General features: G+C 39.5%; 1 protein-coding gene across 5 annotated transcripts in view; it reads right to left on the minus strand.

The window, feature by feature from the left end:
• Positions 1-27135, minus strand: part of Klhl32 (kelch like family member 32) — a 265516-nt gene that overhangs the window by 214630 nt on the left and 23751 nt on the right. The gene's annotated exons all lie outside the window — the stretch shown is intronic.

A 27135-nucleotide genomic window follows, 5' to 3' on the forward strand; every position in this document is an offset into this window, starting at 1 on the left:
ATAATCATGAAAAATGTTAATAAAAATTTTAAAAAAAAGTTAAATAATAAGGAATCAAACAAGCCAATCAAAAAATGGGCTATGGTGCTAAATAGAGCATTCTCAAAGTAAGAAATACAAATGGCATATAAGCATCTAAAAAAATGTTCTACGTCACTAGTCATCAGGGAAATGCAGTGTAAAACTACATTGAGATTTCATCTCACTCCTGTCAAATTGGCCACCATCATGAAAACAAATGTTCATAAATGTTGGCGGGGATGTGGAAAAAAAGGAACCCTTCTATACTGCTGGTGGGAATGCAATCTGGTCCAGCCATTGTGGAAAACAGTGTGGAGGTTCCTAAAACAGCTAAAGATTGATCTACCATATGACCCAGCTATAGCACTCCTAGGCATATATCCAAAGGACTCATCTCATTTCCTTAGAAGTACGTGCTCAACCATGTTTATTGCTGCTCAATTTATAATAGCTGGGAAATGGAACCAGCCTAGATGTCCCTCAACAGATGAGTGGATAATGAAGATGTGGCAAATTTTTACAATGGAGTTCTACTCAGTGGTAAAGAAAAATGAAATTATGAAATTTGCAGAAAAATGGATGGACCTGGAAAGTATTATACTAAATGAGGTAACCCAGGCCCAAAAAGCCAAGCGCCACATGTTCTCTCTCATATGTGGATCCTAGCTACAGATGATTGGGCTTCTGCGTGAGAATGAAAATACTTAGTAGCAGAGGCCAGTAAGTTGAAAAGGAGACATAAAGGGTAGAGAAAGGAAGGGAGGAGGATACTTAATAGGTTGATACTGTCTATATGTAATTACAATGATTATAATGGGGAGGTAATATGATGGAGAATGGTATTTCAAATGGGAAAGTATGGGGGTCGGGAGGGAGGGAATTACCATGGCTTATATTTTATAATCATGGAAAATGTTAATAAAAATAAAAATAAAAAAAATTCTGTTGTTGGTTTGGAAAGATTACTTAGCAGTTAAGGACTTGTCTGTGAGGCCTAAGGACCTAGGTTTAATTTCCGATTACCCATGTAAGCCAGATGTACAAGGTAGTATGTATGTCTGGAGGTCATTTGCAGTGGCTGGAGGCCCTAGTGTGACCAATTTCTCTGCCTCTTTCTCTCTCCCTGTCTCTCTCTCTCAAATTAAATAAATAAATAAAATATTAAAACAAATTATATTGTAGCTGGGCATTGTGGTACATGCCTTTAATCCCAGCACTCAGGAGGCAGAGGCAGGAGAATCACTTTGAGTTAGAGGCCATCCTGAGACTACAATGGTGAATTCCAGGTCAGCCTGAGCTAAAGTGAAACCCTACCTCAAACAAACAAACAAACAAAAAAAAATCTGTTGTGGCCTGGATAGATAGCACAGAGGTTAAGGTGCTTGCCTGCAAAGCCTAACTATCAGGGTTTGATTCCCAGGTACCCACATAAAGGTAGATGCACAAAGTGGTACATGCATCTGTAGTTCCTTTGTAGTGGCCAGAGGCCATGGCACACCTACATTCATTCATTTATTCTCCCTCTTATCTTTCTGTTTGAAAATAAATAAGTAAGATTTTTTATTTTTAAATTCTGTTGTCTGCTATCAATCAGCAAGCATGGATCAGACAAATAAAAACTACTAGTTCATCTGCCTCGCACACAAAAAAGTCCCATGAGAGGATAACCAGGTTTTGTAACTAGGAAAATTAGGTCCTTCTCAGAACAAAACAAACCCACACATCTCCAGGTCAAAGTTTGCATGGCCAATATGAATGATTTCTATCCTCTTGTCTCTAGTTTAACTTCTGACAACTTCTTTAAACACCTTAGTGTAAAATTCTGGGGACTTTACTTTCCCAGACTAATACATATCAAATCTGTAGATCTGAGGATGCAGGGACCCCACAGCCCTACAACTTAAGCTGATACAAGCCTCCCTCTCTAGCTAGGGAAGAATCTCCTTTCATTGGATCAAACTTATGAAACATCTTGTGCATCATTCCTTTCCCAATTCCTATTTGATCCCCAAGGAAACAGGCACTTTAAGATCATGGTGTATCTCTGATTTACTTGATTAGGAAAATGGCATATCAGGACCCTACTCTCATAATGACTACACTAGGCCATCATTCTTAGCCATAGATGCAGCTTGTTTCTCCACCTCTCATTCAGGCATGACTTGACACACATGTCAATACCTTTCCCAAGAAGCTCATTAGGAGGAGACCAGGTTCGTCAACTGGGAAATGGACAAAAGCCACTGCTTCCACCAGGGAACCACAGCTAGAAAGAGGACACAGGGTCATGGAGGAGCTCAGTTCTAAGGCTAAGGAATCTAACACTAAGGAATCAAAAGTCACTTATGTCTACCTAGGCTAGGCTAAAGCTGAGGACTTCATTTAAGGAGGGCTTCCACAGGGGAATCTTCTGGAATCCACACTCTTCCCTCTCAAGGGGGATTCCCTTATAGGGGAAATGGTTTTAAAATAGGCAATAAGTGTTGGAGAGATTGTTTAGTGGTTAAGGCACTTGCCTGCAAAGTCTAAGGACCCAGTTCAATTCCTCAGTACCCCACATAAAGCAAGATGTACAAAGGAGCACATGAGTCTGGAGTTCATTTGCAGTGGCAAGAGTCCCTAGCATGCCCAGCCTCACTTTTCTTTAAAATACATAAATATGGGAGGAAAAATCCTGTCAGAACTCAGTATCTTGAGGTAAAATGGATTCTTTGTTTATAATAATGAGGTTTTTTTTTTTAATGTTGGTCTGTTTTTACTAAGATGTACACAAAGCTAGCTCAAAGAACAAGAATTTTATCCTTTATCCTTTTAATGAATGAACCATCTAAACTTTGGTTACTGTTATTCAAAGCTAAGTTTGTATGTATTTGCATTTAGGTAAAACCTTCACTTGTTAAATAAACCACAGCCTTAACATTAGGAGGAATTCTAATAAAAAGAATTGTTCCTTCTTGGGGAATTCCTGCTAAATGACATAATAATTATGCAACTTACTGGGCAAACATTTAAATTGATTTGTAAACTTGGGCCTATTGTACAACACTTTCATCATGCCCAAGCTCTTCTATCTTTTATACTGATAAATAAACAAGAGACACTAATAATCAAAATTGATCAAACCTTGCCGGGTGTGGTGGCGCACGCCTTTAATCCCAGCACTTGGGAGGCAGAGGTAGGAGGATCACCGTGAGTTCGAGGCCACCCTGAGACTCCATAGTGAATTCCAGGTCAGCCTGGGCTAGAGCGAGACCCTACCTCAAAAAAATTCAAAAAATAAATAAATAAAAATAAAAATAAATTGATCAAAGCTTTTGGCTTCCTGAGTCAAAGATGTTCTCATTAGTTCTTCTAAATGTAAGAGCTATCTCCTCTGGAAAACATCCATTATCTCTTTGTAAAATAAGTACTAAACATCCTACAAAAAATTAAGGAAAACACATATACTACTATATGGCATTTTTAAACGTAATCCTATATTTCAGCTACAATGGCAGCTGGGTACCCTAAATAACTAAATTCAAAACTCTTCTAACAGCATTTCTAACTATCATTTTTCATATTTCTTAATACTTTTATGTCAATGTGCTTTGGAAATTGTCTAAGATATTTGGAATCTTCTTTGGTATATTCCTAAAAATAACACCAGTCCTGGTTTTAGTGACATATCAGGGTATTATGTTCTTGCCCTAATCATGTTTTTGCTGTGTATATTTGTTTACCCAGATCTTATGTTTTACTTGAACCAAGTTTTTATGCTTTTACAGGCTCTGTGGACACAGGGAGAAACAGTGAGTGTGGTTAAGAAGTATGATGATACATGCAGGGGAATTTTTGGTTGCCTGGGATACCTGCTTCCTTCATCTGCCACTTTTACTTCTTTAGGGCATGCTGTTTTAACTTTAGATTAGAACATTATGCGTCACATATAGATGTTATATCAGATACAGAGGACAAAAGCAAAGAATCAGACAAGGATAATGATGGACAATAGATTCAATAATATCCAGAGACTTCTTCCTTATTTCTTTAGCAACTGTTTCCCTCTCTGAGAACTGCCTTCTGTCTGCTCACCTTTATCTATAGCAGATCCGAGAAGCCTTCCCAACAACTGTGGGATATGAAACAAAATTTGGCCTCCTCATGCACAAAATGTGATATGTGACCAACAAAGGGAACAATCAACTAAAACTCCTAGAAGAAGAAATACATATTTAAGCATTCTATAAGGCTGATTGACTGATTAGAGCTTCAGTGATGGTACAGAGCTGAAATGTTACTGGTAGAGAGCCTAATTTGTCTTGGGCTATTTTTACCTCTCTAAATAGCCATTTTTTACCATCTGCATATGTGACCTAACATTCTTACGTGAGGTAAATCTCTCTATGTTAATAAATCTGAAAAAGTCCAACAAACTATAAATCTTTCAGGGAACAAATTCAATCAAAAACCCTTTTAATCCAAAGCTAAAATGACTATATTGTCAACATTCCTCCCACGATAGCACCCACCCCCTTCCTAATTTTTTTTCTTACTCTTGACCCTACAAGATCATCTCAATAAACTCATACTGTCCATCTCTTCAATATTCAACAAGTCCACCACAGCTGACTGTCCATTACCAGCTGCCACAGGATTGACAAAGCAAGCCAAAGAGGAAACTCATTTGACTCGGGACCAGCATGCTGAGACATTTCTCCCCCTTTCTCCACAGGCAGGTAAAATGTCCCTTATCCTCAAACAGAGCCCTTCTAAGTCCAACACTGGATATATTTCCATTATTAATATAAATCTTAAGTGTCATAAGATATAAATATGACCACTTTATAGCTATACTAAGTCATAACAATTTATAAATGATTTTAAACTGCATATTAAATGAGAGCTTTACTTATGTTACAAAGCTATAATTTTAAGATTCAAGGACAGCTATACCCAAATGTCTACAAATTATAAATTGTATGTCTTCACTTTCATCTCAGGGATGCTAAGATATGATAGTAGAAACAAGCAAAAGTAACAGTAGTATTTCTGGGTAAGATGGCAACATACTAGCCACACCAAAGCAGCCTAGGGAGGGAAATAAACAGAAACACAGAAAAATACACTCTTCGACTGAAAAGTGAAGGTGTATAAGTTATTATCAACTACAGCAGAGAAGCAGAAAAGACCAATATCTACCAGAAAGGAGGAAACCAGCAAGAATCCCACTGAGGCACCAGCAGCCCTGATCCATGAGCCCACCTGGCCAGCGGCACAGAGCGACAGGAGCAGAAACAAGGTGAAGGGATTTTCCACTCAAATCAGACTTGTTACAAAGTAAAGAAGCTGCCGGGCGTGGTGGCCCACGCCTTTAATCCCAGCACTAGGGAGGCAGAGGTAGGAGGATCGTCATGAGTTTGAGGCCACCCTGAGACACCATGTTGAATTGCAGGCCAGCCTGGGCTAGAGTGAGACCCTACCTCAAAAAAAAAAAAAAAAAAAAGGAAAGAAGCCTAAAAGGGAAGACACCAGAGACCAGCTGAATAACTGCTAAAGGAACATACAAAAGGGACCAGACAACAGCTCAGGTATAACTCCAGGTACCCTGCAAAGTCTCCCATTCCCCAACTATCAGGGCCATGAACATCCAGAGAACTTATTTACCCCTGGCTGTCCAAGACCTAGAAGGATCAAGGTGTGTACTCAGAACTGGTGAGATTGGAAGCCATTCCAAAACATAACAGGGCCTACTTACACAAAGCCAGTTACATAGGCCTGCATTGGAAGTACTAATCTAATCTCTCTTTCCATGTCAAAAAGGGTTATGTATTACATTTGAATGATATATTCTTGGTTGGCATTACCTTCTCAAGCTGTATTTTGGTGTTGACTATTGTTGCCCCTGACATGTCCTAAGTTTTAGGGCCTCTGTCTTTTTCTTCTGTAATTATTGGGGGCAGGGACTGACTGGTCCCAGGTCGACTTGGGACCCATTTCAGACTAGAAATCTCAACCTCCTAGTTGACAGGATTAAGGTTGTGAGGCAACACACATACACCTTTAGGGACTTTGGCTTTACTAGATCATCTATTTAATTTAATCCCCACACTTGTATAAACAGTCTGTGCTGGTTTTGATTGAATGTCTATATTGTTCACTTGAATTTTAGAATTTGCCAGTAATTTGCTTCACCCAGCCTACTACAATGCTGAATAGCAGGCAAAGGAGGACCTAGGGTCACTTTCGCTGTTTCTCTTCAAGTATAAGAGCTATACATGGCACTTCTACATTGAAGATATATAAAGTCAGATTTATATGGCTAAAAAGACTACAGATAATTAGAAAACTTAAGCATCAACTTCTGGGTAGGATGGTGGCATAGGAGCCACACCAAACCAGCCTAGGGAGGGATTTAAGCAAAACCACAGCAAAATACACTGTTCTTCTGAAAACTGAATGAGTATAGGTTATTCTTAGACACAGCAGAAAAGCAGGAGAGACTAAGACCCACCAGAAAGGAAGAAAATGGCCACAGTCCCACTGAGGTACTTGTGGCCCACAGATCTGCACACCTGCCCAGTACCACCCCACAAGGTGCACCAAGTGGCTGAAGCAGCAGAAACTAAACAAGGGATTTTTCAACCTCATCAGCCTCCTTGCAAAGTCAAGAAATCTCAAGGAAAGACAGCTAAGATCAACTAAGGAGCTACTGAAAGTGATACAGGCAGAACTGCATGAGTAACTCCAGGCTTCTGTAATCCCATCCCCCAACCATCAGACCAGCAAACCTCTGGCATTCAGCTCCCAGAGTATCACACACAGATGATCACAACTCCAGCTCCACACTACAATACAAAGGGATCGAGGTGGGCACTCAGAATTGGTGAGATTGGAAGCCACCCCAAAAGTTAACAAGGCCAACTGACTGAAAAAAACAAACAAACAAACAAACAAAAACCCAGGTACATAGGCCTGCATTGGAGGAGGTAATCTCTCCATGTCAGGGCAGGTATGGTTTACATATTTGTGGTTGGCTTAACCATTTTCAAATGAGCTGTATTTAGGGGTTGAATATTGTTGCCTTTGATGCTTTCAGATTTATAGGGCCTTTCTCTTTTGCTTCTGTCATTACTGGGCACAGGGTCTGATTCAGATCCAGGCTGACCAGGAACCAATTCTGAACAGAAATTTCTACCTCCCAGCTGGCAAGATTAAGGATGTAGAACAACATATGCCCTTAGGGACTTTGGCTTTATAAGACTATCTGTTTGTTTTAATCCCCACAACTATATACTCTGGGCTGGTTTTGAGTAAATGATATATTGCTTAGTTAAAGTTTAGAATTTGCCAGTAAATTGTTCTACCCAGTCCACTAGAATACTTGCTTAGCAAGCAAACTCAATACATAGGATTACCTCTAGAGTTGGATTGGGGTACAAGAGCTACACCTGGCACCTTAAAATTATCTTGAAAGTATATAAAGGTGGATCGCCACATCTAAGAACCCAGCAGATAAATAGACAATTCAAGCATCAAATCAAGTCAGAATGCAAAAGTCGCTACATTATAATACAAGAAACACAAAGAATCAAGACAATACAATTTCACCAAAAATTATAAATACATAAGAAATGATTATCAATGAGACTGTTTTAAATGAAATACCTGACAAAGATTTCAAACAAATGATTGTACCCACATTCAAAGAAATCAAACAAAAAATGAGAGGAATGTAAGAGGAAAACAAAGGAATTCAAGAAGAAAACAAACTCCTGAAAGAGAACACAGGAAACCAGCTTTATGAAATAAGGATGTCACTACAAGACATGAGTAAGGAAATAGAAATACTGAAGAAAAACAAGGCTGAAATCCTGGCTCTGAAAAATACAGTCAATGAAATAAAAGCCTCAGTGAAAAGTCGCGCCAGTAGAATGGATGAAGGAAAGAACAGAATATCTAAAGTAGAAAACCAGGTGGCAGACCTAAGACAGTCCAACAAAGAGAAAGACAAACTAATAGGAATGTATGAATGGGAATTTCAGGATATTCCGGACACTATGAAAAGATCAAACGTAAGAATTCAGGGTATAGAAGAAAGAGAAGAATTTCAATTGAGATGCTTAGTAGGCGTTTTTGACGGAATCATAGAAGAAAAATTTCCTCAAATTGGGAAAAAAATGCCAATGCAGATACAAGAAGTTGTTAGAACATCAAACAGACAAAATCTGGAAAGAACCTCACCTCCCCATGGTATAATTAAACTACTAAACACGCAAACCAAAGAAAATATATTGAAAGCAGTTAGAGAGAAAAGGCTAGCTCATCAGAATAACAGCAGATTACTCAACACAAACTTTAAAAGTCAGAAGGGCTTGGAATGATGTATTCCAAGTTCTGAAAGATAACAGTGTCAACAGAGGTTATGTTATCCTGCAAGGCTATCTATCCAAATTGATGGAGAAATAAGGACACAACATAGCAAAACCTTTGGGACACAATGAAGGCAGTCCTAATAGGGAAATTTCTAGGTCTAAGTGCCTATATTAAGAAATTAGAGAGTTCACAAGTAAACAATTTAATGCTTTACCTTAAGGCCTTGGATAAAGAAGAACAAGGCAAACCAAAAATCAGTAGACAGGAAGAAATCATAAAGATTGGGCAGAAATTAATAAATAGAAACAAAAAAAATCTAAAGAATCAATGAAACAAAGAGTTGGTTCCTTGAAAGGATAAACAAGATTGATAAAACCTTAACAAATCTGACCAGAAGAGAGAAGAGACCCAAATTAATAAAATTAGAGAAGAAAAAGGCATCATTACAACAGATACCAAAGAAATTCAGAAATTTATAAGGACATATTTTTAGAAAATATATGTCTCTAAGTTTGAAAAATATGAAAGAAATGGATGATTTCCTTGACTCATTTGACCTACCCAAATTAAAGCAAGATGAGATAAACCATTTAAATAGTCCTATAACAAGTATGGAGATCCAAGCAGTTATAAAAAGTATTCCAACTAAAAAAAGTCCAGGCCCAGATGGATTCACTGGTGAATTTTACCAGATCTTCATGGAAGAAATAACACCACTGCTTCTCAAACTTTTCCATAAAATTATGGAATTATTCTGAACTCCTTCTATAAAGCCAGCATCATGCTGACATGAAAACCAGAAAAAGACAGAACAAAAAAAGAAAATTACAGGGCTGGAGAGATGGCTTAGTGATTAAGCACTTGCCTATGAAGCCCAAGGATTCTGGTTTGAGGCTCTATTCCCCAGAACCCACATAAGCCAGATGCACAAAGGGGCATAGGCATCTGGAATTCACTTGCAGTGGCTGGAGGCTCTGGCATGCCCATTTTCTCTCTCTCCCTCTCCCTCTTCCTTTTTCCCTCCCCCCCCCCCCGTGTGTGTCTGTCACTCTCAAATAAATAAAAATAAACAAAAAAATTACAGACCAATCTCCCTCATGAACATTGATGCAAATATTCTCAACAAAATACTGGCCAACAGAATACAAGTATATGTCAGAAATATTATTCACTATGAGCAATTAGGCCTTATCCCAGAGATACAGGAATGGTTCATCATACACAAATCAATAAATGTAATAGAACACATAAATGGTGTGAAGGAAAAAAAAATCACATGATCTTCTCAATAGATGGAGAAAAGGCATTTGATGAAATCCAACATCCCTTCCTTGTAAAAGTACTACAGAAACTGGGAATACAGGAAACATATCTCAACATAATAAAAGCTATTTAAGACAAACGTACAGCCAACATAATACTAAATGGGGGAAATCTTGGAAGCTTTTCCACTACATTCAGGAATAAGACAAGGGTGTCCACTATCCCCACTTTTATTTAATATAGTACTAGAAGTCCTAGCTATAGCAATAAGGCAAGACACATTCATAAAAGGGGTACAAACTGTAAAGGAAGTGAACAAGTTATCATTATTTGCAGATGATGTGATTCTGTACATAAAGGACCCTAAAGACTCTGATAAACACTTATAGCAATATATCAGGATACAAAATAAACACACAGAAATCAATAGACTTCCACTTTATAGGAGGGAATACATGCCTGCTACTGAAAAGCTAATCAAAAGCCTATAGCAGGGGAGGTCATAAGCCTTAGGGGTATAAAGCCTGTTCTTGTTGGAAGAAATGCATATATAATTTTCACCAAATTACCCTGAAAGCACTACACTTAATGTTCATATTCATATATTAATGCAACTCTCACTTCTGGTTAGAGAAGCTTCTCTTTTCAGATGGTGATGACCACTAGGTTGACCCAAAAGGCAAGATAGTGCTAAGAAGAAGGGACAGAGGAATGTCCAGCACGGAAACATCTCACACTTTCCAAGGCTCAGGGTTTGTTGTGGAAGAGGTGACAGGAAGAATGTAAGAGCCAAAGAAAGTGTACCACTTCTTGCATGCAACTGTTCAGACAGAAATTGGCCTCGAACTTGCAGTGTTCAGCAATACCTTCAAAAGACCCTCATAATAGGACAAAAAGATGATGACATCAAATTAAAAGACAGACTAATGGAGAGAGGAAGGCAATATGATAGAGAGCAGATGTGTGAAAAGGAAAGTGGGGGAGGAAAGGGAAATATCATGGTTTATTGTCTGTAGGTATAAAAGCTATCAATAGAAAATAAAAATTTTAAAAGTATAACAGGACAAACCAAAAAAAGAAAGAAAAGCCAAGCACCAAATTAACTCAACATATAAAAATCTCTATATTATAATACAAGAAACACAAAAAAATCCAAAACAATACAATCCCACCACAAATTATAATTCCCTCAGAAATTACTTTGAGTGAGACTGCTTTAGATGAAATACCTGACAAAGATTTCAAAAACAATGATTACATCTATATTCAAAGAAATCACAGAATCAAATAAGAAAACAAATTCCTGAAGAACACAGGAAGCCAACTTAATGAAATAAGGAGGTCATTACAAGACATGAGTAAGGAAAGAGAAATGATGAAAAAAATACCAACCAGAAATACTAGAAATGAAAAACAGAGTAGGTCATATAGAAAACTCTGTACAAAAGCTCACCAGTAAAATGGAAAAAGGGGAAGACAGAATATCTAAACTAGAAGACCAGGTGGAAGATCTAATCCAACAAAGAGAAAGACATACTAACAGGAACGCATGAATAGGAATTTCAAGACATTCAGGACACTATGAAGAAATCAAACATAAGAATTCAGGGCATAGTAGAAGGAGAATAATTTCATTCCAAAGGTATAACAGGAATTTTCAACAAAATCATAGAAGAAAACTTCCCCCAAGTAGGGGAAGGGATGCCAGTACAGATAGAGGAAGAATGACAGACAAAATCAGAAGAGAAGCTCTCACTGTTACATTATAATTAGACTATAAACCACACCAACCAAAGAAAATATATTGAAAGCAATTAGAGAGAAAACTCAAATCACATACAAAGACAAGCCCATCAGGATAACAGCATATTACTCAACATGAACTTTGAAAGCCAGAAGGATTTGAATGATATATAATCGCAAGTTCTGAAAGATAACAACTGTCAACAAGATTACTTTATCCAGCAAAGCTATTCATTCAAGTAGATGGAGAAATAAGGACATTCCACAACAAAAGCCAGCTAAAGGAATATATGAAAACCAGACCAGTTCTATAGAAAATACTTGAAAGGATCCTTCAGGCTGGAGAGACAGAAAAGCACACACATGGGCTGGAGAGATGGCTTAGCAGTTAAGTGCTTGCCTGTGAAGCCTAAGGACCCCGGTTTGAGGCTCAGTTCCCCAGGTCCCACGTTAGCCAGATGCACAAGGGGGGCGCACGCGTCTGGAGTTCGCTTGCAGAGGCTGGAAGCCCTGGTGCGCCCATTCTCTCTCTCTCCCTCTATCTGTCTTTCTCTCTGTGTCTATCACTCTCAAATAAATAAATAAAAAACTAAAAAAAAAAAAAGCACACACACAAAGAACATGGAAAAAAACATACTCAAATACTAGTTAATGCAACAGAGTAAAGGTAAAACTGGAAGAACTACAAAACAAGAAAAATGGCAAAAACAAATACACACCTTTAAATAATATTTGTTAATATCAGTGGCCTCAGTGCCCCAACGAAACAACACAGGTTTGCAGACTGAGTTAAAAAGCAGGATCCTTCAGTTTGTTGCCTCCAAGAAACTCACCTTTCCATAAAAGATAGACACTAACTTAGGGTGAAAGGTTGGAAAATAGTGTTTCAAGCAAATGGGCCTAGAAAACAAGCAGAGATTGCAATCTTAATATTTGACAGGTAAGACCAACATTAGTTAGGAAAGATAAGGAAAGGTCATTTTATATTAATTAAAGGAACACTCCAACAGGAGGACATTACAATCCTGAACACATATGCACCTAACATGGGGGCTCCCAACTTCATCAAACAAACACTATTAGGACTAAGGTCACAGATTACACCAAACACAGTTGTAGTAGGTGACTTCAACAGCCCACTCTCATCAACTGACAGGTCATCCTGGCAAAAAATAAACAGATACATCTGGATTAAATAAGGTCATAGAGCAAATGGACCTAGCATATATATATATATATATATATATATATATATATATATATATATATATATAGGATAATAGACCATATATTATGACACAAAGCAAATCTTAGCAAATACAGGAAAACTGAAATAATTCTTTTCACTCTGTCTGATCAAACAATGGGATTAAAAATCAATAGCAAGAAGGCTGAAGAGATGGCTTAGTGGTTAAGCACTTGCCTGTGAAGCCTAAGTACCTCGGTTCGAGGCTCAATTCCCCAGGACCCACGATAGCCAGATGCACAAAGGGGCACACGCATCTGGAGTTCACTTGCAGGGCATGGAGGCACTGGCACACCCATTCTCTCTATCTGCATCTGCTTCTTTCTCCCATGCCCCCAAAACATTACAGGCCATTGCCAAGGCTCTTGGTTCCCAACAGAAATAGATAGTAAGACCTTATTGCTAAAGACTCCACATACTTGGGCTGCAAGGTCACTGAGAAATCCTGCTGGAGATGAGCTAAAAACCTCCTCTGTATAGATGAAGCTGACAGAAAGCTGGAAAAAGCTATGCTGCATGCAGTTCAATGGAAGAGAGAGAAAAATAAGAGAGAGAGAGAAAAAGTCACCAGTGAAGATACTCACTTAGTAGACACTCCAAACCTGAAATTTGGCCAGCCAGGTCAAATGAGCCAATGGGTACAATTTTGGCATGTCTGTTATAGGGGAAACCAATCACTCTCTAATTGGGCTGGAGGCCTGCTCCATGGGAGGGAATACATCCCTGATACAAAAAACCTACAACAGGGTTAGTCATGAGCCCTAGGGGTATAAAGTCTGCAGGTGTCTTACTAAATGTATATACTATGCTCACCAATCTGCCAAGTAAGCACTTCTCTTAACGTTCACACTCATATATTAATTCTACTCTCATTTTTGGTTAGAGAATCTTCTCTTTTCCGATGGTGGTGACCTTGGGATGATTCAGAAGGCACCATGGTGCTGAGAAGAAGTTACAGATGCATGGTCAGCAATGAAATATCTCTATCACACCTTCCAAGGCTCAGGGTCCACTGCAGAAAAGGTGACGGAAAGAATGTAAGAGCCTAAGGCAGGGTAGGACTCCTTACTATGCATTCTCCCAGACACAAAATGGCCTAGATATCCATGACCTTGCAATGCCTGATACTACCTACACAAGACAATCATAATAGGAGGAAAAGATAATGACATCAAAATGATTGACTGAGAGGGGAAAACATATGATGGAGAGTGGAGTTGCAAAGGGGCAAGTGGGGCAATTGAGGGAAATACCATGGTTTATTGTCTATAACTGTCAGGAAAAAAAAAAGTTTTAAAAAATGATAGTAGTATGTGAAATGGCCTGGTCTTCCCTTATCAGCTGTTACTAGTAACCTTAGGGACTAGCTGGATAGCTTACCACTTTCTCCTTTGTATTAATAGCTCAGGACTGGCCTGTCACTTGCTTGAGAGTTACTACCAGGCCTAGTGAGGCAAAAGACAGGAGGCCACAAAGGTCACTCAACTCACGTAGGTTTTCAGCTTGAGAGGTAAATTGGATGATTTTCCGCCCAGCTCTATCTGGCTAGGGTAAAAAATTTATGCAAAAATTATTTTGGCAATATACTATGCACTTTACCTCAAATGTCTACTTTTGCTCTAGGTAAAGTACAGATATACTGCAAATAATGACAGGAAGTCTAAGACTTAGTGACCCTAGGTTACATCCAGCCAGTTGCCTGCTATTAAATAGATTAGCTATAACAATGACGTACTCAAGAGCTCAGTGTCTATGACTGTTTTTACATCACAACAAAGTGCAGCAATTGTACATAGAACCTCTGGCCCACAAACTTAGTATACTTTTAGACCCTTTAAGGGAAACTTGGCCAATCCTTGATATAGGTCAAAATGAAATCACTGTTCTCTCTTTGTTTTCTTCTAACTTTCCATGTTGGGGATATTACTAAGATAAATGTCTGCAGTAAAGAAAATATTAATTTATTTAATTACTTATGCTAATTCATACTTCATGTGATAACCATGTGAGTAAGTCAGTGGGTATCAATTTGAGTGGTTAGGAAAATCCTTTGAAGGAATGAACACACACGCAGTAGTTATACAAACATCAATATACTAAAGAACATTCTGAAGTCAGAGACAAAAATGTTTTTCATATTATGTTTTTTGATTTGAGAAGTGTTTTTGATTGCTACATGGCTTTTGGGCATGAGTCAGAAGAAGAGGAGGAAAAGAGTCTATTTTCTTGGATTAGTCAATAGGCTTGGGTTTGCTTGACATGTGGGAGGATGAATCTCAGGAGTGTGGGGGGATAAAAGGCTGTCAAATCCATATTTGATATTTCACAATGACTGAACTAGCATTCTTCCTTCATCAGTCCCATTTTCCCAGTGCACAACTGCTATGATAACAATATATTTTTCTTAAAAAGCAAGATGTTCTTGCACTTTGTTGTATTCTGTTCATAAACTGGTAAACATTACTAATGAGAACAGAACCATCTTGCTTATTTCATGAAGAACACATACTCAACAGATATCCTGTGGCCTCAGTACTCATAGAAAAAGACTGGCTCACATAAACACAAGTCTACAACCCAAAACTGTTCCAGTAAGTACCAAGAGTTATGTATCAAGGTCATGTGGTCCAGGCTGTGCTGAACTCCCAGTCCTCCGGCCTGAGCCCTTCTGATTGCTGGGATATTAGGTATGTGCCACCACATACAGCCATAGTGTCCTTTCCACGAAAATCCTTAAAAGTAGGATTTCTGGGGCTGGAGAGATGGTTTAGCAGTTAAGCGCTTGCCTGTGAAGCCTAAGGACCCAGTTCGAGGCTCGATTCCCCAGGACCCACGTTAGCCAGATGCACAAGTGGGCGAACGCATCTGGAGTTTGTTTGCAGTGGCTGGAAGCTCTGACGCACCCATTCCCTCTCTCTCTCTTCCTGCCTCTTTCCCTCTCTGTCTGTTGCTCTCAAATAAATAAGTAAATAAATGAAAATTAAATTAAATTAAATTTTAAAAGTAGGATTTCTTTCTGATCCTCATAAAAAGAAATGTATTTAACTGAATGTCCTGAACATGTGGTTTCAGTTTATTCAGGTAAAAAGAAAATATTTAGACAATGTAACAGTATTTATTTGAACAAAAAGTAACCCATGAGTCAGATAATCTCCATAACAAGAGGTCCAGAGATTAACTCTGCAGTATGATGAGTGAGTTTTCATGCTGATGCAGAAGTAAAGGAAAGGCATTACTTGCCTGGCTGTAGCTAGGCATTTGCCCTATCTAGGCATGAAATAGTGGGAAATTTATGCTTAGAGGGTGTGAACGAGTCACATGTCTTAGAGGTTACTAATTTTGTTGCTACTTCTTCGGAAAAGTGAACTTTTTCTTCATGAAATAAGACAAATCATGTTAAGGTTAAATATATAAATATAAAACGGCCCCAAAGGTTCATATACTAAACACTTGGTCCCCAAGTGGTGTAATTATGAGAGATGATTAGATCATGAGAATGTTAATTTCATGAATGAAAGAATTTATTTAAAAAATCTAGCTAAATGGCCTATTAAGAAGTGCGTGTGCTTAAAAGAAGCAGGTCCGTGGATGTGCCTTTGCATATGTGCCTTGTTTGCTTCCTGGCTGCCATGAGGTCAGCAGCTCCACTATGCCATGTAATTCTGCCTTGCCACAGGCCTGGATGTGGCAGAGACTCACATGAACTGAAACCCCTGAAATGTGAGGCAAAATTCTTTATTCCTTTCAGTTGTTTACATGGGTACTTTCTCAGTGATTAAACACTGAACAGTGAATAAAACACCACATCATATCGTTTGTGTAAACGCTCCCCAAATCACAGAACTCAAAGACCCCAGGAACTCTTATAAGATATGCTTTGTCTGGCCTTGGACCTCATAAGTACAGAAACTGTGACCAATCTAAGCATGGCCAATTTCTCAGTTCCAGGGCTGATCTCACAGACTCAACAAGCCCATCCTCTCAGCCATCACCTTCTCTCTTGTCTACTCTATACCATGATGCCTGATGATCAATCTATTACATGGACAGCAAAGGTCCCAGGCTGGCACAGAAAACACTGATGAAGAAGCCACAGAGCTACTTCTCTGAATGGGATACTGCCCATGAATACTCTTTCCTTTCGTGGCCCACCTTCCAAGACTGAGCCCTGCTCAAGTCATCGATGCCATCATACACTTAGAATCCCAGTGGCAGCTGCTAAAATAATTCTTTTTAAAAATGTTTCTGGCTCATTTCTAACACATATACTTCTTTCTAAGACTTGGAATGGTATCCTAGTGGACATGGACCCAAGGACAATCCGGGTGGCAGACATTAAGCTGCACATGGAATTATTTTGTTTGACCCTGGTCCATAGGTAAGGACCATGTTTGTGAGCCTAGGTTATCTTTATAATGTACCTCTGAAAGGGCATATGCCACAAACTGCAGATATGCCCCAACCTTAGGGCACCTCCTAGGAATTCTCTGGAAGGGGACCACGAGTGTGAATCCATGCTAGCAAGAAAAGCTGACATAGCTAAGTGCTGAGATGGAGCAGCCATACTGAAAATATAACAATGAATAAAAATGAAATCTTGGGGAAAGGGGGACATGGCTTAATTGGTAAAGTACTAGCTCACACACATAATGACCTGAGTTTAGATCTCTAACACCCAAATAAAATGCTTGCACCTATAGTCCCAGTAGTGGAGAGACAAAGAATCATTGGGGCTTGCTAACTACCAAGTCAAAACAGTGCCAGCAGGAGTATTTGTCTCAAAAAAAAAATAATAATAAGATGAAGAGCAATTAAGGGAGACATCTGACATTAATGTCTGGCACCCACATGTATACACATGTACACACACATAAGCCCAGGCACATATGAACATACATACTACACACACTCACATCAGATATACATAAAAAAATGAAATCATGGAAGCTGCATTAATGTCTCAAGGAAATGGTTCCCCATAAAATAAAAATACTTAGAGCAGTTCATGATAAAAGATATGAAAATTTGGGCTGAGTGGGTAAGAGTGCTTGCCAAAAGCATAAGGGCCTGAGAGAGCCCAAGATCCCTTGAGTTCAATGCCCCAAAACACATGCAAACAGCAGGGCATGCCACACATGTCTGTAACCCCAATCTTATGAGGAGCAGAGATGGAAAAATTGCTGGGACTCATGGAAATTGCACCTCTGCATTCAGAGAGAAATTCCATCTCAAGGAAATATGTGGATGAGTGACAGAGGAAAAACACCTCCATGTGTGCGCACACACACATGCACCCATACATACATGTGCAAGCACCAACCAAAACATATATTACAGATGCAAAAAAGGGGGAGGGTTCTATAAGTTTGGTTTGAACTATCCAAAATAGAACAGAAGTCACACATTTTAATCATCTTTAGTGAAATCACAGTTATGAAGTAGTTGTCCAGTGAAGAAGAGTTCTTTTAAGCTCATTAAGAGCTTTCCTTTCTGTTACCATTTACTCTTCTGAGGAAACACAGGTCCAGATGATTCCACCAAGAACCACAATGTTCTGTTTTACCCAGTACACATTGTATTATAGTTTTCCCATCTAGCAGATTTGGAAGTATTACAAAATCACAGGCAAGTCTTATATCCTAACTCAATCCTTAAACATATGACTCATATAATCTCTGCAAGTCATTTAGCTTTTATGAGGTAACCCTTTTTTCCCCACAAGGCAGAAGTAAAATGACCTCTTTCCAACACTTCTACTGAGATTGTTAAGAAATGATAAATTTGCAAATACAATCTAAAGTAGAAGGGACAATGTAATTATACAGCATCATCAACTATTTTCTAGTAAAACTGTGACAAAGGGAGCTGTGGTGGTTTGATTCAGGTGTCCCCCTTAAACTTAGGTGTTCTGAATGCTAGGTTCCCAGCTGATGGAGATTTGGGAATTAATGCCTCCTGGAGGGGGTGTATTGTTGGGGGCGGGCTTATAAGGGCTTTATAGCCAGTTTCCCCATGCCAGTGTTTGGTACACCTTCCTGTTGCTGTGGTCCACCTGACATTGGCCAGGGGGTGATGTCCACCCTCTGCTCATGCCATCATTTTCCCCTGCCATCATGGAGCTTCCCTTCGAGCCTGTAAGCCAAAATAAATCTCTTTTTCCCAGAAGCTTCTCTTGGTTGGGTGATTTCTAACAGCAATGCGAACCGGACTGCAACAGGAGCTATAGTAATAGAATACCAAATTAACTTAATAACTTTAAAACTCTAAGAAAATCAACTTCTTAATGATATTCGTTACTGCAGATTTCTGCTTTGTAAACAATTTAAAAATTACTTAAACTCTCTAAGAAGCTCATCAACCATAGGTAGCCTTATTTTTCCAAACTATCTTAATAAACTAATAAAACCATCATATTACTGTCTAGGCTGCTCTAGAAACTTTGTTCTAATACCTCGAATTCATGCATGTCTTGTAGGTAACACTTTTAATTATTTAAGCACTAGTGAATATTGCTGGTGTCAGATGATCATTAATTACTGCCTTAATAATCACAGGAATCTGATTCCAGCTGCTCCCATCTTTGATATAACCATGGGCAACAGCCTGGAAGACAGGAACTGACATGGAAAGAATACAGCTGGGGGTCACATTAATGCTGGTGGATTCAGTGGTTTCAGTGAGCTGCTTAAGTCTGACAGACATATATTGAAAAATAAGACCACAGGCTGAGAAAAAGTAATGTCTTCAGAGTTTTGTACAAAATAAAGTACATGAGAATAACTTGAACATGAGAATGACTTCTGAATCTAGATCTGAAGAAGGAGGCTAAATAAATCATACCTCACCAAACTTTTGGGTAATTATAAAAAGAATGCATCTGCATTTGCACTCCCCTGCCAGATATGACTTTTCCCTTCCCCAGATGGCTGGGGCAAGTGTCTGTGCATATGGAAAGGGAGAAAGGGAGAAAGGGAGAAAGGGAGAAAGGGAGAAAGGCAGGAGGTAGAGAGTATGTAATTTCAAAAAGAGTGCAGACTTATGAAACATATTTGTGTGAAGCATATTAAGGCCCATAAAACCAACAACAAGCAACCAAAGAAGGCAATGCCTTGGGAGGCCTGTACATTAGTCCAAGCATTACTCAACTAAATCAGTTTGTAGGAGAGCTCTCTACAGTTTATATGAAAGTATGCAATACTGGGAGCTAGAAAAATGGACTGGAAAGATGCTCAGCAGGTAAGAGCACTAACATGAAAATCTGAGTTTGACCCCCAGTACACATGCAAAAAGTTGACATGGCCATACATGCCTATAACCCCAGTGCTGAGAAGGACAAAGACAGGAGGATCACTGGGCTCTCAGCCATCTAAACAAAAAAATGGAGAGCTCCAAGTCCAGTGAGGAACAGTGCCTCAGGGAAATAAGGCAGATAAGTGATAGAGGAGGACATTCAGTGCCTTCCTCTGGCCTCTGCACACATGTGCACGAGGCTCATATATACATACACCTGCACACATCACACACATGCAGACACACATATGATACAAACATACACATACTAAGCATTTTTTAAATAACAAAGAAAAGTAACGTCAGCCTCTGTGTGCATGATAGCACTCCTTGACAGCACAGAGAAGCTTTTCTCTTCTTTTCAAATAGAAGTAAAATCATATGACCTATGTGAATGACACCTAGAAACTTAGCCCTTTAAGAGAAGGTTTTAGAGGAAGACAGACTCCATTTCTCAGATGCCAAATCCACTTTGAGTAAAAATGGCCCATCACAGTTATCCACTCCAAGATAGGAGATGAGAATTATGAATGCATACAGCAAGCATTTCCGTGTACAGACATGTATGTGTAGGTATGTGCGCATATGTATTTTGTGTACATATTTTTAATTGTGTCTATTTTCAAGTATATAAATATGCATAGGTATGTGAGAATACATACATACATACAAACATACATACATACATACATACATACATACAGATAGAGACAGAAAGAGAGACAGAGAGAACATGAACAGGTAGCTCATTTATCATCACATTTCTATTTTCCATTTTTACCCACTATTCCCCCTCTGAATCTGTGGCACTGAGTGGCAGAGGAGACGAATTCTAAACTAAGAAAGAGCAATCTGCACTTAGGCTAACAGGAATGGTATGACAGAGGAGATGGACACTGAGATAAACTTTGATGCAAAGATTCTGGGCTAAGAAAAGAACTGAGTAAGTGTGTTAGGATCATGCATGTGTGCAGAAACAGGTGTAGCAGGAAAGGGCAGTGAGAATAGCATATTCCTGGGACAATGCCAAATTAGGCTGACCAGGAGAAGTGACACTAGCTGACCTTGGGCTACACAGAGCAGCAGAGTCTAAGCTTAAAGTCACTACAGAGTCACCACTGAGGATGAGGCCAGAAGGTCAGGAATGGAAGTGGTTCAGGAAGAGCCATCACATCATGATGCCCATATCCACTCAGAGCAGAGGGGCATAACCCGGGAACCATGAGCAGATTTGTGTGCATACAGATTTGTGTGTAATACATATATACCATTCTTTCTGCCACTCTTTTTCTAAACCCTTATACTTACATATATTTTGCACAGGAATGAATATCTGAGCCAATTATTAGACTCTCATAGATTTATGACAAGTATTCATGGATCATCCACCTTCTTCACTGGCATTGTTTAATGACTATCCTCTTATATCAAATGTTTTTTACTTATTTAAGTCAATGTCTCTCATTTGACAAAAATATACGTAATATCTAATATATGGCACTCAGGACACTTACTTAAAGAATTAAATCAGGTAAGTATGGCTAATTCTTAAGCATACCAACAGGCTTTCAGAAATACAAGAATCATTTTTTTTTTTTTCCAGTCAGGGTCTCATGTAGCCCAAACTGGTTTCTTTCCAACTCACTAAGTAGCCAAAGCTGGCCATAAACTCCTGATCCTCCTGCCTCTATCTCTCAAATTCTGGGATTAAAGGTATAAGCCACCAGTCCTAGCTAAGAATCATAATATTTCTTAAATGAAATATCAATATTTATGCCTCACTCCTTCCCAAATAAAACACTGTAAGATATTTCTTAAAATTAACATGTTAATGCGAACATGAACTGAGGCTGCAAAAGAAGAAAGTTTACCTTTGTTATTTGCTTTATTTTCTTCTCAAAGCAGTGCTAGCATTTTAAATCCTTCAGTTAAATTTGTTACTGGAATACATGAATCATAAAAACTATTCCTGTAAATGCATTTTTCAGAGATATTTATTTCTTGAAATCTCCACTTTATAAACAAACTCTGGAAAAGACTTGAAATTTTGCTTGCAAAAGGAAGAATGACACCTAAGAAAGACCAAGGTCTACAGAGGTGCTCTACAGTAACCCTGGGGTATTAATTATCTCTGATTTCCAGGAGAGTTCCTCTCTGAAGTATGCTCAATTTTTGATAGTGCATTCCATGTGTCTACCTTTTGTTGTGTTTCACCTCACCTAGGAAGTTTTTCCTTCTGTGAATTTCAACAATGTGTTCTTCCGTTAGTGATGCTTACAATATGTGCAGGTGACAGAGATGTCTTACTGTGGTATCTTTCCTCTCTGCTGTCCTGAGAGTGTATTCAGAGAAGAACCTCTCACCACATCCAAAGGGTCCAAGTGAATGACTATACAGAATTTAGAAAGTAAGTACTGGGCTACAGGTCACTGAGAAGTCAAGCTGGAGCTGAGCTGGATGCCTTCTCCCTGTTGATACGCTAACAAGGTACTAGAAAGAGGTATTCAAACTTGGAGAGAAAGTCACCAACTGTGTTAACTAGCAGACACTGAAAGCTTTTCAGGCCAAGTATGGCAACCGGTAAAATGGTGGAATGTCTGTTGTGGGGGAAACTAATTCTGATTGGATTTAAGGCCCCACTCTATGGGAAGTAATTCATGCCTGGTACTGAAAACCCAATCAAAAGCCTATGGCTGAAGAGGTCATAAGCCCTTGGGGAGAAATTACTACTGTTATCTGGCTATATGGATAGGTTATGCCCACCAAACTCCCCCCTAAATAGTATGTTTATGTCCATATATTAATGCTACTCTCATTTTTGGTTAGAGAAGATTCTTTTTAGATGGTGGTGACTACTGGGGAGACTCAAAGTGCTGAGAAGTGACAATGGAGTGTTCAGCATTGAGACATCTCTATCACACCCTCCAAAGCTCAGGAACCATTGCAGAAGTGGTGGTGGAAAGAATGTAAGGGCAAAAGGAAGGAGAGGAATGCTTTTCAATATTTTCCTACAGACACAAAGTGGCCTTGATATTTATGACCTCACAGTGACTGATGCTACCTATTATGCTACCTGCATAATAGGAGGGGGGAAATGATGGCATCAAAAAAGGGGACTAGGGCAGGAAAGATGGCTTAGTGGTTAAGGCGCTTGCCTGCCAAGCCAAAAGACCCAGGTTAAATTCTCCAGAACCCACATAAGCCAGATGCAGAAGGGTGGAGCATGTGTCTGGAGTTCATTTGCAGCAGGTGGAGGTCCTGATACACCCATTCTCTCTCCTCTCTCTTCTCTCTCTCTCTCTCTCTCTCTCTCTCTCTCCCTCCCTCCCTCCCTCCCTCCTTCCCTCCCTCCCTCCCTCTCTCTCTCTCTCTCAAGTCAATGAATAAAAAAATTTTTTTTTTTTTAAAAAGGGGGACTAGGCATGGTGGCACAGGCCTATAATCCCAGAACTCAGGAGGAAGAGGTAGGAAGATTGCCATGAGTTTGAGGCCAGCCTGAGACTAGATAGTGAATTCCAGGTCAGCCTGGGCTAAAGTAAGGGCCTACTTTGAAAATCAAAAAAAGAAAAAGAAAAATAAATAAAAGATTAGCTGAAAATAAGGGATTCGGTGGAGGGAGGGAAGGAATGTTGTGGGAGGGGATTATGATCATGGTATATTGTCTATAGGTATGGAGATTGTAAAAAAAATAAAAATAGAAAATAAGCATAAATCTTTCTGCAAAATTTGATGTGCTGCAAACAGTCCCTTTCCCTGTCTTCTGAAGCTCAGTGGGATTGCAGGTTCAGTGGTCAGGCAGCACTGCTTTCCTGAGATTGCTCAAGAAGGACATGGCATGTATCTGGGATTTTTATCATGGTGCAAGAGGAAGGGCTAGGCTACAGAATGCCTCTGATCTCCAGGTCACCCATGCATACCTTAACTGTCATTGAATTCAAGAATCATTTTCAGTACTGTGGTAGTTTGAACAGATGACCCCAACATATTCAGTTCTTTATTATTTATAGTTTGCATCTGCACCACCTGGCTGGAGGCAGTGTCACTGGGTGGATCTTAAGGTGTGGCGGTGGGTTTCAGATTTCAGTCTAAAGATATGCAAAGTGTGCCTAGAAGGAGCTCCTGAAGTGTGCTGTGGCTTTTGGCCTTTAGGCTTGTGCTTCTCTCTTTCTGCTTGATCCTGTGAAGGCAGACCAGCTTCTTCTGCCATTATTGAACTTCCCCTGGATCTGTAAGCTTCAATAAATATCCCTTCCTCCATAACTGTGTCTGGTCTGAAAGTTTATCTCAGTGAACCTGAAGCTGTCTGCTACAAGTACTCATCTTATTGAACACAAATGGCATTCTACTGTATCATGTACTCTCTCTTCAAGTCACTTTTAAGCTTGGCTGAGGGTTCTGTCTTTTCTGGGTTTTCTTCATTCTTCCTCTCTGGTATGTATTTTATTGCTCTGATAATTTTATGATTAAGTACTATAGTACATTGTAATTCAATATAAATTGTCTGTTCTATGCAATTTCAGCTCTAATCATCAAAAATGTTATCACATGCTTGTCTATGAGCTCTAAACATGCAGTAGTCTTATTTGATATTTCCATGTGAACATCTTACAGATAGCTCAAATTCATTCCTGCCATAACCATATACCTGTGTGTAGATAGTACTCTCACCCATGCAAATACCACCTCCACTGAGGCAGTAGTATGGAATAGTACTGTGGCACACACAATGTTTCTCTGTCCCTTATCCTAAGAAGTCAATTGAAAATTTTACCTCCCAAATCATCCTTAAATGATCACTTTCTCTTCTATCTTCACCATTTCTCAAGACTAAGTTCCTACCACCCTCTGGTCTGTACCAGAATAAGAGTCCAGCATTTTCCTACACTGATTAGTGTACTCCTAAGACAGAAGCTACCTTAAGAGTTCCAGGTCCCATCTCTCTGATCACAGTCCTTCCTCTAGGGCTTCTTATATGCTTAGGATCAAGGTCTGTACTTGGCCTTTTCCCTTTCACTTCCTGAATTCCACTCATCTTTCATATCCCAGCCCTACCTCCCCAGGAAAGGCTTCGTCATCACCCATCAAAACAAGTGAAGTTCTCTGCTTTACATTTGACATAATACCATGAACCTGCCCTTCTTAGCACTTACTGCCACTCTAATTTTACCCTTATTGGTAAGATTTTTATGAATGTAACTTCCTCTATCATGTCAGCCCGAAGATAACAAGGACCTGATTCTTTTCCTCACCATTGGATCATTAGCACCAGGCAAAGACAACCTGTAACTGTGTGTCTGATGGGTGCTCTTGACAGAACACAGAATTAATTAGAAGGACAATGCTTTGTAAGCATAATTGCCAACTGCAGCATGTTTAAGAGGCAACACTACAGAATATCCTCCTAAATTTCATCCTAACACAAGAGTATGGGGTGACACAGCTAGTTAGACATGGGTGTCACTAGCATTACAGTGTACCAAAAGCTGCTTATGGTAGTCAAAAAAGCTTGCCTAAGCAACTCAAAGTCTAAGTGACTCGGAAGCAAACAACTTGACACAAGTACAATAGTGGTACACAGCCATGGTGGGTAACCAACTGCTCTTGGATTGGCTAACAGAGCAGCTCAGTGGAAAGGAAACCAAACCTGAAACTGGGAAACAAGTCAGAATCATATCCAGATAATGATTCTGCTTTCCACTGTCAAGCTCCCACTAACCTTAGACTATTAGAGTGTCTAAACCCTTTTAATTTTCTCTAAATTAATAATGGCTATCCCATTTATACCAGCACTGACTTCAATCTCCGCTAGAGAATCTGCTTCACTTTTTCAAATGGGAACTGGACCTGAGGAGATAAATGACCCAGTGCACTCCACCCTGGCCCCAGCTAAAACCACAAAGGAATTGGGGAAATGAGAGAGAATGCTGCTCCCTTAGTTAAGCTAATATCATCACAAGGGTGATGGAGAAAGATACTGAGGAGACGCAATACCTAACAAACCAGAGATCCAGATGCTGCTAAGTGCCCATCACTGAAATAGACTTAAAATGCTTCCAGAATGCTTTGCAGAAGAGGAGGCAGAAAGATTGGTTAGAGCCACAAGTTGGGACATTATACACAGAGACTGCCTCTCCCCCTCCCACAATTCATGACCCACAATCCCCATGGGGTTGACCTGTATCCCCAATGAAGAAAGCCTCTTCAGAAAAGTGGCAGGGAGGAGGGAAAGGATAGTACCAACATGTGATGTTTACATATAAATATGTCCATATCTAATAATAAAAAAGCTTGCCTATGCTCTCATTACAGCTGCGCAGAATAATCATGGCAGTGAGTAAAGCAACCATTAATACCTTGGGCCCTCCTGCCTCTTAAGGATGATGGGAAGCCAGGCATGGTGGCAAATGACTTTAATCCCAGCACTTGGGAGGCTGAGGTAGGAGGACTGCTATGAGTTCAAGGATACTACAAAGTGAATTTTAGGTCAACCTGGAAATGAGTAAGACCCTATCTCAAAACACCAAAAAATTTTTTTAAAAAGGAATGATGGGAACATTATTAGCAAACCATTAGTGAAAGGATGGCAACTTGTACTAGGCACAGAACAATGAAATTCATGTATGGTATTTTACTTTAGGCATGTGATTCTGAAACAGAGCAGGAAAGAGGAATCCTAGATCTCTAAAATACATTATTTCCCAAGACCAATCTGTACCTGAAAGAACCAGGATTCAACCTCAGCACCATCTGTCTCCAAAGCCATTCTACTGCTGCTAGAAAGGAAGCCTAGAAGCTACCAGGAGGAAAGCCCACTGGCTGTGGAGGAGACTGTGGAGCCCAACCTGTACCATGGTGATAACTGCATGAATTTATACATTTACTAAAAAGTATTGAACTGAACACTTACAATGGATGAGTCATAATGACACCTAGGTTTTCCCTCAGCATAGCTATTCTGAAAACTGGTAAACTGTAGTGAGGAAAAGTAAAATAGGACAAAGTGATTACAAAGTGAAAAGATGGGAAGAAGAAGAGATTGCCATTTAAAGTAGTTATCACTGTGGGCTTCATTGAGGAGATGTATGAGCAGACCTGAAGAAGGTGAGGCATGGGGATAAGGAAGGAGTGGAATGAGTGCTGCTGGGCTGTGATGCCCAGGTTCTAGGGCAGAAAAGTTGCCAGTCGACAAGGGAAGGAAGGGATGGGAGAGGAATAGA

This window comes from Jaculus jaculus, chromosome 7, assembly GCF_020740685.1.
Source record: "Jaculus jaculus isolate mJacJac1 chromosome 7, mJacJac1.mat.Y.cur, whole genome shotgun sequence".
NCBI lineage: Eukaryota > Metazoa > Chordata > Mammalia > Rodentia > Dipodidae > Jaculus > Jaculus jaculus.